At 39.1% G+C, this 13,581-nt stretch overlaps 1 protein-coding gene and 1 long non-coding RNA gene across 4 annotated transcripts in view; one reads left to right on the top strand and one right to left on the bottom strand.

The window, feature by feature from the left end:
• The window catches only part of LOC143269398 (uncharacterized), a 28,503-nt gene extending 20,571 nt beyond the window's left edge, over positions 1-7,932 (bottom strand). The window contains exon 1 of the long non-coding RNA XR_013045793.1: positions 7,815-7,932. This is a non-coding gene — a long non-coding RNA (uncharacterized LOC143269398). The remainder of the gene's footprint in view (positions 1-7,814) is intronic.
• LOC143269391 (disks large homolog 5-like) overlaps positions 1-12,606 on the top strand; it is a 28,096-nt gene extending 15,490 nt beyond the window's left edge. For 2 of the 3 annotated variants that reach the window (XM_076554504.1, XM_076554506.1), the window contains 4 exons: positions 7,771-7,969; positions 8,608-8,778; positions 10,202-10,301; positions 10,429-12,606. The gene's annotated coding sequence lies outside the window, so the exon portion shown is untranslated. The remainder of the gene's footprint in view (positions 1-7,770; positions 7,970-8,607; positions 8,779-10,201; positions 10,302-10,428) is intronic. The other variant, XM_076554505.1, reaches the window with a different exon arrangement.
• The last annotated feature ends 975 nt before the right edge of the window (positions 12,607-13,581 follow it).

The following is a 13,581-nucleotide window of genomic DNA, read 5'->3' as shown; positions in this document are numbered from 1 at the left end:
TATCCAACATAATCACAGAGAACAATGGACTCAGGAAAGAATTCTACTTCTGGACAACCCTTTGAGCATGGACTTTGGTATAAACCTGCTCTGATGCAGAATACCTTGTAAGGGTTTGTACATTTAGGTGTATTTGTTACAAATGCTTTTAGACCTGTATCATCTTTATAGACACCACTGTAGAGCAAGCCAAGGACAATCATTTCACCATGCTAAGTAGAAATCTGGGACAGCCATGTGTCATGCAGTGGGTAAGAGCTGATCTGTTGTTCTACACTGAGTAGCAGTGTGCAGTCAGAAATACCTTTCTCTTTTTTTTTTTTTCCAAGGGATCTTATTGTCAGTTTATTTACTTATTGGCACTTTGGTCTTCTGAGCCCTTGAGAGAACCGCCCATCAAGTTCTGCTTATTGTAATATGAATCTTTTTTTAAAATTGTATTTATTTTATTTTACAATACCATTCAGTTCTACATATCAGCCACGGGACCCCTCTTCTCCCCCCTCCCACCCCTTACCCTTACCCCCAGCCCAACCCCCATTCCCACCTCCTCCAGGGCAAATCCTCTCCCGAGGACTGTGATCAACCTGGTAGACTCAGTCCAGGCAGGTCCAGTCCCTTCCTCCCAGCCTGAGCCAAGTGTCCCTGCATAAGCTCCAGGTTTCAAACAGCCAACTCATGCAATGAGCACAGGACTTGGTCACACTGTCTAGTTGCCTCCCAAACTGATCAAGCCTATTCAGAGGGCCTGATCCAGCTGGGGGCCCCTCAGCCTTTGGTTCATAGTTCATGTGTTTCCATTCATTTGGCTATTTTTTCAATAATTGAGTAAAACCAAAATTTATTATAAGCCACAGTCGTCCTAGGGACCTCCTTGCTATATATATATATATAGCCTTCATAGTTCTATGGGTTGTGGTCTGATTGTTATTTATTTTATATCTAGAATCCACTTATGAGTGAGTACATACCATGACTGTCTTTCTGGGTTTGGGTTACCTCACTCAGGATGATTTTTTTCTAGTTCCATCCATTTGCCTGCAAATTTCATGCTTTCATTGTTTTTCTCTGCTGAGTAGTACTCCATTGTGTATATGTACCACATTTTTTTCATCCATTCTTCCGTTGATGGGCATCTAGGTTGTTTCCAGGTTCTGGCTATTACAAATAGTGCTGCTATGAACATAGCTGAGCATGTATCTTTATGGTATGAATCAGCATTCCTTGGGTATATGCCCAAGAGTGGGATGGCTGGGTCTTGAGGTAGTTCAATTCCTAATTTTCTGAGAAACCACCATACTGATTTCCACAGTGGTTGTACAAGTTTACATTCCCACCAACAGTGGAGGAGTGTTCCCTTTGCTCCACATCCTCTCCAACATTGACTGTCATTGGTGTTTTTGATCGTAGCCATTCTGACAGGTGTAAGGTCGTTTTGATATGCATTTCTCTGATGATTAAGGATGTTGAGCATTTCTTTAAATGTCTTTCAGCCATTTGTATTTCTTGTTTTGTGAATTCTCTGTTTAGCTCTTTAGCCCATTTTTTAATTGGACTGCTCAGTATTTTGATTCTTGAGTTCTTTATATACTGTAGAGATCAATCCTCTGTCAGATGTGGGGTTGGTGAAGATCTTTTCCCATCCTGTTGGCTGTCTTTTTGTCTTATTGACTGTGTCTTTTGCCCTGCAAAAGCTTCTCAGTTTCGAGAGGTCCCATTTATTAATTGTTGTGCTCAGGGTCTGTGCTGTTGGTGTTTTATTTAGGAAATGGTCTCCGGTGCCAATGCGTTCAAGAGTGCTTCCTACTTTCTTTTCTATTAAGTTTAGTGTAACTGGATTTATGTTCAGGTCTTTGATCCACTTGGACTTGAGTTTTGTGCATGGTGACAGATAAGGATCTATTTGTAATCTTTTACATATTGAGATCGAGTTATGCCAGCACTATTTGTTGAAGATACTTTCTTTTGTCCATTGTATAGTTTTGGCTCCTTCCTCAAAAACCAGGTGTTCATATGTGCATGGGTTAATGTCAGGGTCTTCAATTCGATTCCATTAGTCCGTGTGTCGGTTTTTATACCAGTACCAAGCTGTTTTTATTACTACAGCTCTATAGTAGAGTTTGAGGTCAGGGATGGTGATGCCTCCAAAGGTTGCTTTATCATATAGGATTCTTTTAGCTATCCTGGGTCTTTTGTTTTTCCATATGAAGTTGAGTATTTTTCTTTCCAAGTCTGTGAAGAATTGTGTTGGGATTTTGATGGGGATCGATTGAATCTGTAGATTGCTTTTGGTAAGATTGCCATTTTTCTATGTTAATCCTGCCTATCCATGAGCATGGGAGATCCTTCCATTTTGTGATATCTTCTTCAATTTCTTTCTTTAGAGATTTAAAGTTCTTGTCAAAAAGGTCCTTCACTTGTTTAGTTAGTGTTATTCCAAGGTATTTTATATTATTTGTGGTTATTGTAAAGGGTGATGTTTCTCTGACTTCTTTCTCAGCCCTTTTATCATTTGTGTATAGGAGGGCTACTGATTTTTTTGAGTTGATCTTGTATCCTGCTACTTTACTGAAGGAGTTTATCAGCTGTAGGAGTTCCCTGGTAGAGTTTTTGGGGTCACTTATGTATACTATCATATCATCTGCAAATAGTGAAAGTTTGACTTCTTCCTTGCCAATTTGTATCCCTTTGATCTCCTTTTGCTGTCTTATTGCTCTAGCTAGAATTTCTAGTACTATATTGAATAAATATGGGGAGAGTGGACAGCCTTGTCTTGTTCTTGAATTTAGTGGTATCGCTTTGAGTTTCTCTCCATTTATTTGATGTTTGCTGTTGGCTTGTTATAAATTGCTTTTATTATGTTTAGAAATGTTCCTTGTATTCCTGATCTTTCTAAGACCTTTATTATGAAGGGGTCAAAGGCTTTTTCAGCATCCAAGGAGATGATTATGTGCTTTTTTTCTTTCAGTTTGTTTATATGGTGTATTACATTGACTGATTTTCGTATGTTGAACCATCCTTGCATCCCTGGGATGAATCCTACTTGGTCGTGATGGATAATTGTTTTGATGTATTCTTGGATTCGGTTTGCCAATATTTTGTTGAGTATTTTTGCATCAATGTTCATGAGAGAGATTGGTCTGAAGTTCTCTTTCTTTGTTGCATCTTTGTGTGGTTTGGGTATCAGGGCAATTGTAGCCTCATAAAAAGAGTTTGGTAGTGTTCCTTCTGTTTCTATTGTGTGGAACACTTTGAAGAGTATGGTATTAGTTCTTCTTTGAAAGTCTGGTAGAATTCTGCACTGAAACAATCTGGTCCTGGGCTTTTTTTTGGCTGGGAGAATTTTCATGACTGTTTCTATTTCGTTAGGGGTTATTGGTCTATTTAAATGGTTTATCTGGTCTTGATTTAATTTTGGTATATGGTATTTATCCAGAAAATTGTCCATTTCTTCCTGGTTTTTCATTTTTGTGGAGTACAGGTTTTTGAAGTATGATTTGATGATTCTCTGGATTTCCTCGTTGTCTGTTGTTATGTCTCCCTTTTCATTTCTGATTTTGTTAATTTGGGTGCTCTCTCTTTGCCTTTTGGCTAATTTGGCTAGGGGTTTGTCTATCTTGTTGATTTTTTCAAAGAACCAACTCTTTGTTTCATTGATTTTTTTTGTATTGTTCTCTTGTTTTCTAGTTCGTTGATTTCAGCCCTCAATTTGATTATTTCCTGGCATCTATTTCTCCTGGGTGAGTTTGTTTCTTTTTGTTCTAGAGCTTCCAGTTGTCCTGTTAATTCATTGGTATGGGATTGCTCCATCTTCTTTATGTGTGCATTTCGAGCTATGAATTTTCCTCTTAGCACTGCTTTCATAGTGTCCCATAAGCTTGGGTATGTTGTACTTTCATTTTCATTGAATTCTGGGAAATCTTTAATTTCTTTCTTTATTTCTTCCTTGACCCATTGATGTTTCAGGTGGGAATTATTCAGTTTCCATGAGTTTGTGGGTTTTCTATAATTTTTGTTATTGTTGAGGTCTAACTTTAAGGCATGGTGGTCTGATAAGATACAGGAGGTTATTCCATTTTTTTTGTATCTGTTGAGATTTGTTTTGTGGCCAAGCATGTGGTCAATTTTTGAGAAGGTTCCATGGGGTGCTGAGAAGAAGGTATATTCCTTTGTGTTAGGATGGAATAATCTGTAATTATCTATTAAGTCCATTTGAGTCATAACATCTGTTAGGTCCTTTATTTCTTGGTTAAGTTTCAGTCTGGTAGATCTGTCTTTTGGTGAGAGTGGTGTGTTAAAATCTCCCACTACTAATGGGTGGGGTTTGATGTGAGTTTTAAACTTTAGTAGTGTTTCTTTTATGGATGTGAGTGCGCTTGTATTTGTAGCATAAATGTTTAGAATCGAGACTTCATCTTGGTGGATTTTTCCCGCGATAAATATGTAATGGCCATCCTGATCTCTTTTGATTGATTTTAGTTTGAAGTCTATTTTTTAGATATTAGGATAGCTACACCAGCTTGTTTCTTAGGTCCATTTGCTTGGAAAGCCTTTTCCCAGCCCTTTACTCGGAGGTAGTGTCTGTCTTTGAAGTTAAGATGTGTTTCTTGTATGCAGCAGATGGATGGGTCCTGTTTTCTTATCCATTCTGTTAGCCTGTGTCTTTTTATAGGTGAGTTAAGACCATTGATATTGATGGATATTAATGACCAGTGATTGTTAATTCCTGTTATTTTTTGTGGTTGTGTTGTGTTGTCCTTCTTTGGTGTATGTTGCTGTGGGATTATATATTGCTTGATTTATCATGGATGTATTTAGCTTCTTTGGGTTGGATTTTCCCTTCTAATGCTTTCTGTAGGGCTGGGTTTGTGAACAGGTATTGATTAAATCTGATCTTATCCTGGAATATTTTCTTTACTCCGCCTTTGGTGATTGAGAGTTTTGCTGGGTATAATAGTCTGGGTTGGCATCTGTGGTCTCTTAGTGTCATGCGCATAAGATTTGTCCATGATCTTCTAGCTTTCATAGTCTCCATTGAGAAGTCTGGTGTTATTCTGATGGGTTTGCCTTTATATGTTACTTGGTCTTTTTCCTTTGCAGCTCTTAATATTTTTTTTTTTTGTTCTGTGTGTTTAGTGTTTTGATTACTATGTGGCGAGGGGAGGTTTTTTTTTTTTTTTTTTTTTTTTAATTTGGATCCAGCCTATTCAGTGTTCTGTAAGCTTCTTGTATCTTCATAGGTATTTTTTTCTTTAGGTTAGGAAAGTTTTCTTCTATGATTTTGTTGAATATATTTTCTGTGCCTTTGAGTTGGTATTCTTCTCCTTCTTCTATCCCTATTATTCTTAGGTTTGGTCTTTTCATGGTGTCCCAAATTTCTTGGACGTTTTGTGTTACGACTTTTTTGTCTTTAGTGTTTTCTTTGACTGACGAATCTATTTTCTATATTGTGTCTTCAGTGTCAGAGATTCTCTGTTCCATCTCTTGCAATCAGTTGGTTATGCTTGTTTCTGTAGTTCCTGTTCGTTTAGTCAGGATTTCTATTTCCAGCATTCCCTCGGCATGTGCTTTCTTTATTGTCTCAAATTCATTTTTCAGATCTTGGAATGTTTCTTTCATCTGTTTAATTGCTTTTTCTTGGCTTTCTTTGATTTCTTCCTATTTTTTGTTCGTTTTTTCTTCCATTTCTTTAAGGGAGTTTTTTATTTCCTCTTTAATGGAGTTTTTCATTACCTCTTTAAGGGAATTTTTTATTTCCTCTTTAAGGGAATGTTTTATTTCTTCTTTAATGGCCTCTATCATCTTCTTAAAGTCGTTTTTAGGGTTGATTTCTTCTGTTTCTTCTGTCTTGGTATGTGCAGGTCTTGCAGGTGTAGAATCACTAGGTTCTGATTTTGCCATATAGGTCTTTATGTTGTTGCCTGTATTTTTGCACTGGCGTCTACTCATCTCTTCCTCTGCTTGGTGCAGGTGATGTCTGTGTCTGAGAGTGCCTCCCTTGTTCTAATTTTTAGTCTTGGTTCAGTAGCAGTTCTTGTTAAATTGGCGCTATTGGGCTGTTTCTTCAGGGGCAGCTAATCTCAGTCGGTGAAGTATATACTTATGATTCTGTTGATCTGGTTTGGTGACTGGGCAGCGCCTTCTTCTGTGTTCTGAGGTCACATTTTGTTCATTTGTCAACTCCTCAGCTGATCTTGTTTCTTCACACTTCAAACATTAGGGATCTGAATACTCTCCCGGGTGGATTTCAGCTGAACGGGGTAGTTTCACCAACACCTCCAAGTTGTTGGGTTTTGCAGGATCAGCTGCTGGGCCCTGGGTTGTCCTCAGACGGAGCGTTCAGATTCGTTCTGGTTCCATCCCACAGAGATAGCTTCTTCCCCAGGTGTTGGCATTAGAGGCGTCCCTACCTCTGCTTGTCGCTGCTGCTGGGCTCCTCTACCTCTGTGGGCTGTCGCCGGGCCTGTATGTCAATACCTTTCTCTTGTGTTCTGCCTTTTTTCCTCCTATTACTTCAGATATGACCTTTCACCCATTGAACTAGAACTTTCCCAACACATGCAGTCAGCCCACCCAAGCCATCTCCTTCCCATGCTACTCACCCTAGTTACCTCCATGTCTTCAAAGCCTAGTGTAATAAATGTTTCCTAAGTCTACACAGAAACATAAACTAGTCCATGCAGGAATTAACAACTCGACTTCTAGGCAACTAGAAGATGTTTTAGATAGAGACAGTAGTGGCCACTACCATCATGGAGAATGATACCTCATGACTTATATATATTGAAGATTGCATTATTCAAGTGAGAAAAAAAATTAAAAAATAAAATTAATATTAAAGTATTGAAATGATATACAGTTATAGAAAAAAGTGTTGAAGGAAGTTTTGATATTCATTTCTAGATACTGAAAGCAAAGATTATTTCTCATGTTTCTGTTTTTTGAAAGTTACATTTTACATATTTTCTAGTAAGGCAAAACAGTGTCTCTGTTGTGAATTAAAAAGTTATGCCTTTCAAACAAACATAACAGGTACTCAGAGTTGAAGGTACAAAACAGCTAACACAGCAAGGTGGCCACTCGCAAAGTCCTGCTGCCTCCTTGGCTGGTGTCTGGGAGTTGAGATTTCAGTTTATCTTTATATTTATATACACAAGTATATGCAATTAGATATGGTTGTACATATTATGTATACCATATAGATACTTATAAAAACATGCACATAACTATACCCATAGTTCTGCATACAACATGCATACCATACACATGCGTACCAATACCACAAAGGTTGTTTGTTTCTTTTTACTTTTTGTTATGCCAAATTATTATACATCTAATTAATTTAATGAATATTTCTATGTGTCTGCATATGGGTGTGCGTGGGTGTGTATGGATGTGCATGCAAAGTTGTAGACAAATACATGATTCTAAATGTATGAATGTGGGCATATATATGTGAGTATAGTGTGTGAAAAAGCATGTGTGTATTGTGGCACAACAATGATGGTGCCCTGATCCTTTATGATGGGCTAATGGCACTATTACTTTTGGGTGGGGCATGCTTGATCATGCTGCATTCTGTGCATGGAAATTCCATGCTTCTAGAATTCTGATGTTGTCTAAGATGTTGATAACAATGTGTAGATGTTTCAGGATCTTTCTTAGATGGATATCTACAATCTATGTCACATGTTAAGCCCTTCAGATAACATTTGACACCAAGCAGATGTAAGATTTCAGTTTCTCCTTCCTCCTCTACTGTACTTTCAGATTATAGTAAATCATCACCATCAAGTAAAACGAAAAACACTTACTGGCTATCCAGAACTAGGTGAAGACCAGGAAATTGTGGGTTCTCAGGATACAATGATGTCGACTGGAAGACTTCCAGGTGGGGCGTTCCTACTGTAACTGTTACCACAGGCATCCAGGCTGAGACAGCAAAGAGGCATCCCTGCTGGGCAACCATGTAAGTTCTCTTCTTCCGGATTTGGCTGCTACAGACAGGAAAAGCATTTCAAGATCTGTGATTAGATAGCTGGTTTTATTGAAGCTACCCTCCCTAAATCCTGTTTGGCTTTGAAGATAGCATAATGCTTACACAGCATCTAGAGATAACAGGAAGAAATTCCCAAGAGATTTTCTTTTATAACTGAGATTTTATTGGTTGAGGACCAGTAGAAAAACATGTTAATTCAATTTTGTTTTCTTTCTTTTTGCATGCCACAATTCTTAAGTGTAGGTTTCCATCCTCATAAGATAGAGGAATTGAACACTGTGATACCTTGACTAACTCTTGAGATCTCTAAGATGCCTACTTCCCACTACCCTTAAAAATTATATTAGGGCAAGAAAAAAGCATGTATGGTAATAAATAAATAAATAAATAAATAAATAAATAAATAAATAAATAAATAAAAAGGAAACCCAACACTAAGGAGACTGTGTTAGAAGTATTGCACGAAATCTGAGACCAGCCTTGAGAGATAAACTGTCAGGGAAGGAGAGAGGCATGAAAGCAAAGGACAATGGTAGATTGGGAAGGGTTTTCTCAAAGTGGGTTATGTCCATTGTTTTCTACTACTAATCTCCACTCACATTTGTTAGAAAAGGTGACAACAGCTGAGACAGAGTCAGCACCTGTTCCAGGACTCCACTTTCCAAAATGGGACAGCATGAACAGCTGTGACACTGCTACCCAGTGAGTGACAGCCTCAGAAGTCATCAACTACCATGATGAGAGGAGGCAGGGAAAGCCTCATGGCTTTCTGCTTTCTGGTCAGTACCACTCAAGTTGTGTTTAATGTTGGTGAAGGGACAGACTAAAGGGCAAATTAAAAAACAGCTGTTTTCCCCAAGCTCCAGGTACTGCAGATGGCACAATACCAGCCTCATGATCAGAGAATCTTGAAGATAAACTGAGGATCAGAAATGATAGACCAGGGGCTGGAGAAATGGCTCAGAGGTTAAGAACACTGCTTGTTCTTCCAAAGGTCCTGAGTTCAATTCCCAGCAACCACATGGTGGTTCACAACCATCTGTAGTGAGATCTGGTGCCCTCTTCTGGCCTGCAGGGGTGTGTGCAGATAGAACACTGTATACATAATAAATAAATAAATCTTTAAAAAAAAAAGAAAGAAAGAAATGATAGACCAGTATTTGAACTGTGTACATATGGCCTGAGTCTGCCCCATCCCCACTGACCTTCCTCTTCTCAGCAGTGAACTTCTGTAGTAGGAAAGGATGATTGGATGGGAAGCTGTCCCCAAGCAAGGATGATAGCTGTAGCCTTTGGGCACCTTCCCTAGTTATCAGTCCAAAAACATCTACATAGCTTGACCACCTTTTTGCTCCCCTGAGCAGAGTGAGGCCTGGCCTCTGTGACACTGCATAAGGAATCATTGTCATGGTTACATGTGTGCCCTTGACAGGTTGGCAGCTCACTCTATTAAAGTGGCCTGTAATTCACAACAGTACTAATGTGAGCAGGAATCAATTTCTGGTAAGTCAGTGCAGACATTTTTTTGTGGGAAGACCTGATCGCACATCAGTGAGTGAACACGACAAGGAGCTTTCTTGAAAGGGATCACTAAGGCATGGTTCATTGTTCCAGGGGTTTTCAAGGCAGAAAACAAATGACATTTTGAGAAGTATTTCCATAGCAAGGACCAAAGGAGCACCCTCATAGTGCATGCCATGAATGACATACAGGAGGGGACACCATGCCCACACTGCATAAGAGGACCCATGAAGATGTGCACAACCCTCACGTGCCTAACAAGGCAGCCTCAGATCAATGGAGGACCAGCCTCTGCTGTTATATTAACTGCCTGTGATATGCCTTCATGGGAGCAGATCACAGAAGGAAGGAAAGGCAGCAGGGACCTTGTTGGGACTCTAGCTTGTTACCTTTACTGAGAAGCAACAATTTTCCACATGAGCTCAGGGTGCCTCTTTACTATGACCACAGTCACCAATGCAGCAGCAAGGACTCTCCCAAGCACCACTGTCTCCTCCCTACTTCACCTTTCTGTTTGTGTAACATGTAGTTTATTTCATCTGGAGTCTGTGCTGTGTGTGTTGGTGTCTATGCCAACTACCCTTGGAAAGTGCCAATGTTCCTCAGAATATACATGAGATATAAGAGAAGGGCTGTAGATACAGTCCTGTATCAATATCCACATGTCATTTTTTTTTTCAGAAAGGCTGAGCATAATCCAAGGCTAATTACAAATTACAAAATACCTTCAGACAAACCTGGACTCAAATGTATCCACTGCTTCAAACCTAAAGAGAAACAGGTACTACACAGTCCCAGAATATCAATGTAAGCAGGCTGACCTAAGCTTAGATGACTAGCAATAGTGAAGAGAGGGTCTGAATTGTCTTAGTCCAGTAATCAGATTGGTGAATACCCTGTCATCATAGAGCCCTCATCCAGTAACTGATGGAAGCAGATCCAGAGATCCACAGCCAAAATCCAGGCCAAACTCTGGGAGTCCAGTCAAAGAGAGAGAAGAGGATTCTATGAGTAAGAAGGCATCAAGACCATGATGGGGAAATCTACAGAGATAACCAAATCAAACTAGAGTGGACTCATGAACTTAGACCAACAGCTATGGAGCCTCTGTGGGACTGGACTAGGCCCTCTGCATAATCAAGTTGTTTAGCTTGATCTGCTTAAGGAGCCCTCTGGCAGTAGTAGCAGGATCCATCCCTGGTGCATGGGCTGGTTTTTGGAGCTCACTACCTATGGTGGTACACCTTGCACAGCCTTGATGCAGAGGGAGGGGCTTGGACCTGCCTCTACTAATGGACCAGTCTCTGCTGACTCCCCATGAGAGGTCTTACCTTGTTGGAGGAGGGAATACGGGGTGGATTGAAGGGGGAAATGCTGGAAAAGCAGGAGGAGGGAAGAGAGGGGTATCTGTGCTTGTTATATAAAATGAAAAAAATTCTTACTAAAAAAAGAAAGAAAATATACTTATGATAGAAGCAGTACATTATGGCCAATTTACTGGGCATGATGGAGCTGTGCTTACAGAAGAGATAAAAATTAAATGGTTGCTTCATCAGGGACTTCAGGACCAGTGTGTGGCTCTCCAGCCTTTGCAGAGCCCAATGGAAGAAAGTGATCTTGTGGAAACAATTAACAGTTTAAGGAAAGGGTGAAGTGTTGTATAACAATTTTCCTTATTATGACATGATATTCTTTTCTTTTATAGTTGAGATTATAATCACATTATTTTCTCTTCTCATTCATCCTTCTAAACCTTCCCTATAGTCTTCCTTGCCCTCTTTCTAATTTATGACCTGCCTTTTCATTAATTGCTGTTATAAGCTTATACATGTATGTGTGTGTGTGTGTGTGTGTGTGTGTGTGTGTATGCATGTAGTTATATATTCCTAAATGTAAACAAATCATTCTGTATAGCTAGAATATATGTTTTCAGGACTTATCATTTAATATTGAGTATCCAACTGGTGTGCTCTTCCCTGGGTAGGGCTATTTCCTTAAGTCTCAGAAAGTTCTATGGAGGTTCATAATACCCAGCAATTAAACTATGGCTGGGAAAGCTGAAACTTACAGGATTAACAAGGTCCTTCCATTCCCAAGGTTAAATAGGTGGTAACTAAGGAGAACTGAAGAAATGAGACCCTCTGTCTCATTCAGCTGCAAACAAGTCATGCAGACACATTCAGAATTCTAGTCTTCATGAGTCACCCATTCTAATGTGAGACTTTGTGATGCCACACATTACAGATATTCATATTCTTATAATTAATTCCATACCTATTCTCCTGTATTAACCTCAATAAACTCATTAATTTGAGGGAATAGGAATTACACAGTCTTCCCTGGGAGGCAGACAGATAAAGGGGAAATGATAAGTAATACAAAAAGCCAACTTCTGGCTTCCTTTTTATTTTCCATACTGAGACAAAGGCTTAGTAAGCTTTGTCTTCCACCTGCAGGCTGCCTCTTCCAGCTGTCTGGTTCAGGACAGATAGGTATGTTCACAGTCAGTCCCGAACATGGTCACCTGATGCTGTAGGTGAGCACATTCTTGTGAGTGAGCAATGGCTTTTGTCATGTCCAAAAGACAGCATGTCACAGCATTTCCCCTCATGCTCAGACAAGACACTCAGGGCCCATTTCCATGATGTTTCCTATTTCTAACAGAAGTGGTTAATCTACAGATTCCATTTAGCAATGAGCATTCATGGTCACTTCAACATTCTAATGTTATGAGGCTGTGCATTCACTGATGCCTGCTACCAAAAGAAGGACCTCTGACCAAGACTGAGAGCTGAAGAGATCTAGATGTAGAAACAGAAATATTTACAAAGCAGTTGCTATTACACAAAGTAACAATAGTAGCATCATCTTAAAGGTTATGATCTGTGAAGCCAGTGACTTTTGACCAGGTACACAGTACTAGGTATTAATTCCTTCCTATAGTGCAGGCCTCACGAGATCAGAAGGAAGTTAATTAAACAGTGACTCCCATGTCACTATTGCACCAGTGATTTTCTCATATTCTGTGGGCCACTACTTCAATTATATTTGCTTATGCTGAAATAAAAAGTCATAATTTCACAAGATCCTATTTGTGGATTTTTGGTCTCATTTACTATTGGATGAGAGTCCTACTCAGAAATCCCTTCCCTGTTCTTGGAAGTGAGAGTATTTTCTCTACTGTGACCTTTGACAATTTCAGGGTATCAGGTCTCATTTTGACTTCTATGATGCCTTTAGTGCAGAGCTTGGGTATGGTAGAAGATAAAGAGCAGAGTTTTATTTTCTGCATGCTGAAAACAATTTTTCATAATGACCACATCTGAGACAGTATCTCAAATGACAACATATATGTGAGATACAAATATGTGTGCAAAGTTATACTAGGTACTCACAAGTGCATTCTGCTTACCAAGTGGACCACTTTGAGGGAACCAGCCATGCAGTAATATGAGGTCCAGCTCTGACCACTCAGAGTAAGAAAGGCATGGCAATCACTTGAATTATAATAACTTTGCAGCAGGACTTATAGCCTGGCTCAAACACTACAGATTATGTGCTCATTTTCTTGGGTCCCCAGACCCATTCTCACACTAGTAAAATAAAAACAACGTAAACACAGAAGAGGACAAATGATGCCTTGGTGATGAATAATATTTAGATTGCCCCATAATTCCAGCTTTAAGTGTCTTTTTAATGATTAAAATTTTCACCAAATCTAATTGTTTAATGCTGCATAGGAAGTGTAAAAAGAGCATATATGCTATGTTTATTGTAAAATAAAACATCCTGGGTACTGTGGATGCTATAATGATGGTTATGAATGAAAATTTAACATAGACATACCAGCTGTGTCACTCATGGGTATGCCTACTTCTAAAAGTGAACTCACTATTCTGATCATGTATATGTGTGTATGTGAGTTTGTGTGTAATTTTTATCATTGTGCTACCTACAACACAGATGATTTATGGAATGAACTTAGATGACCACCAGTACACTAATGGATAAAGAAAGCATGAAACACATAAATAATCCAAGATAATTCAATAAAGAAAAAC

This window comes from Peromyscus maniculatus, chromosome 18 (assembly GCF_049852395.1).
Source record: "Peromyscus maniculatus bairdii isolate BWxNUB_F1_BW_parent chromosome 18, HU_Pman_BW_mat_3.1, whole genome shotgun sequence".
Taxonomy (NCBI): domain Eukaryota; kingdom Metazoa; phylum Chordata; class Mammalia; order Rodentia; family Cricetidae; genus Peromyscus; species Peromyscus maniculatus.
The sequence above is the reverse complement of the archived record's forward strand: the minus strand, read 5'-3'. Positions and strand labels throughout refer to the sequence as shown.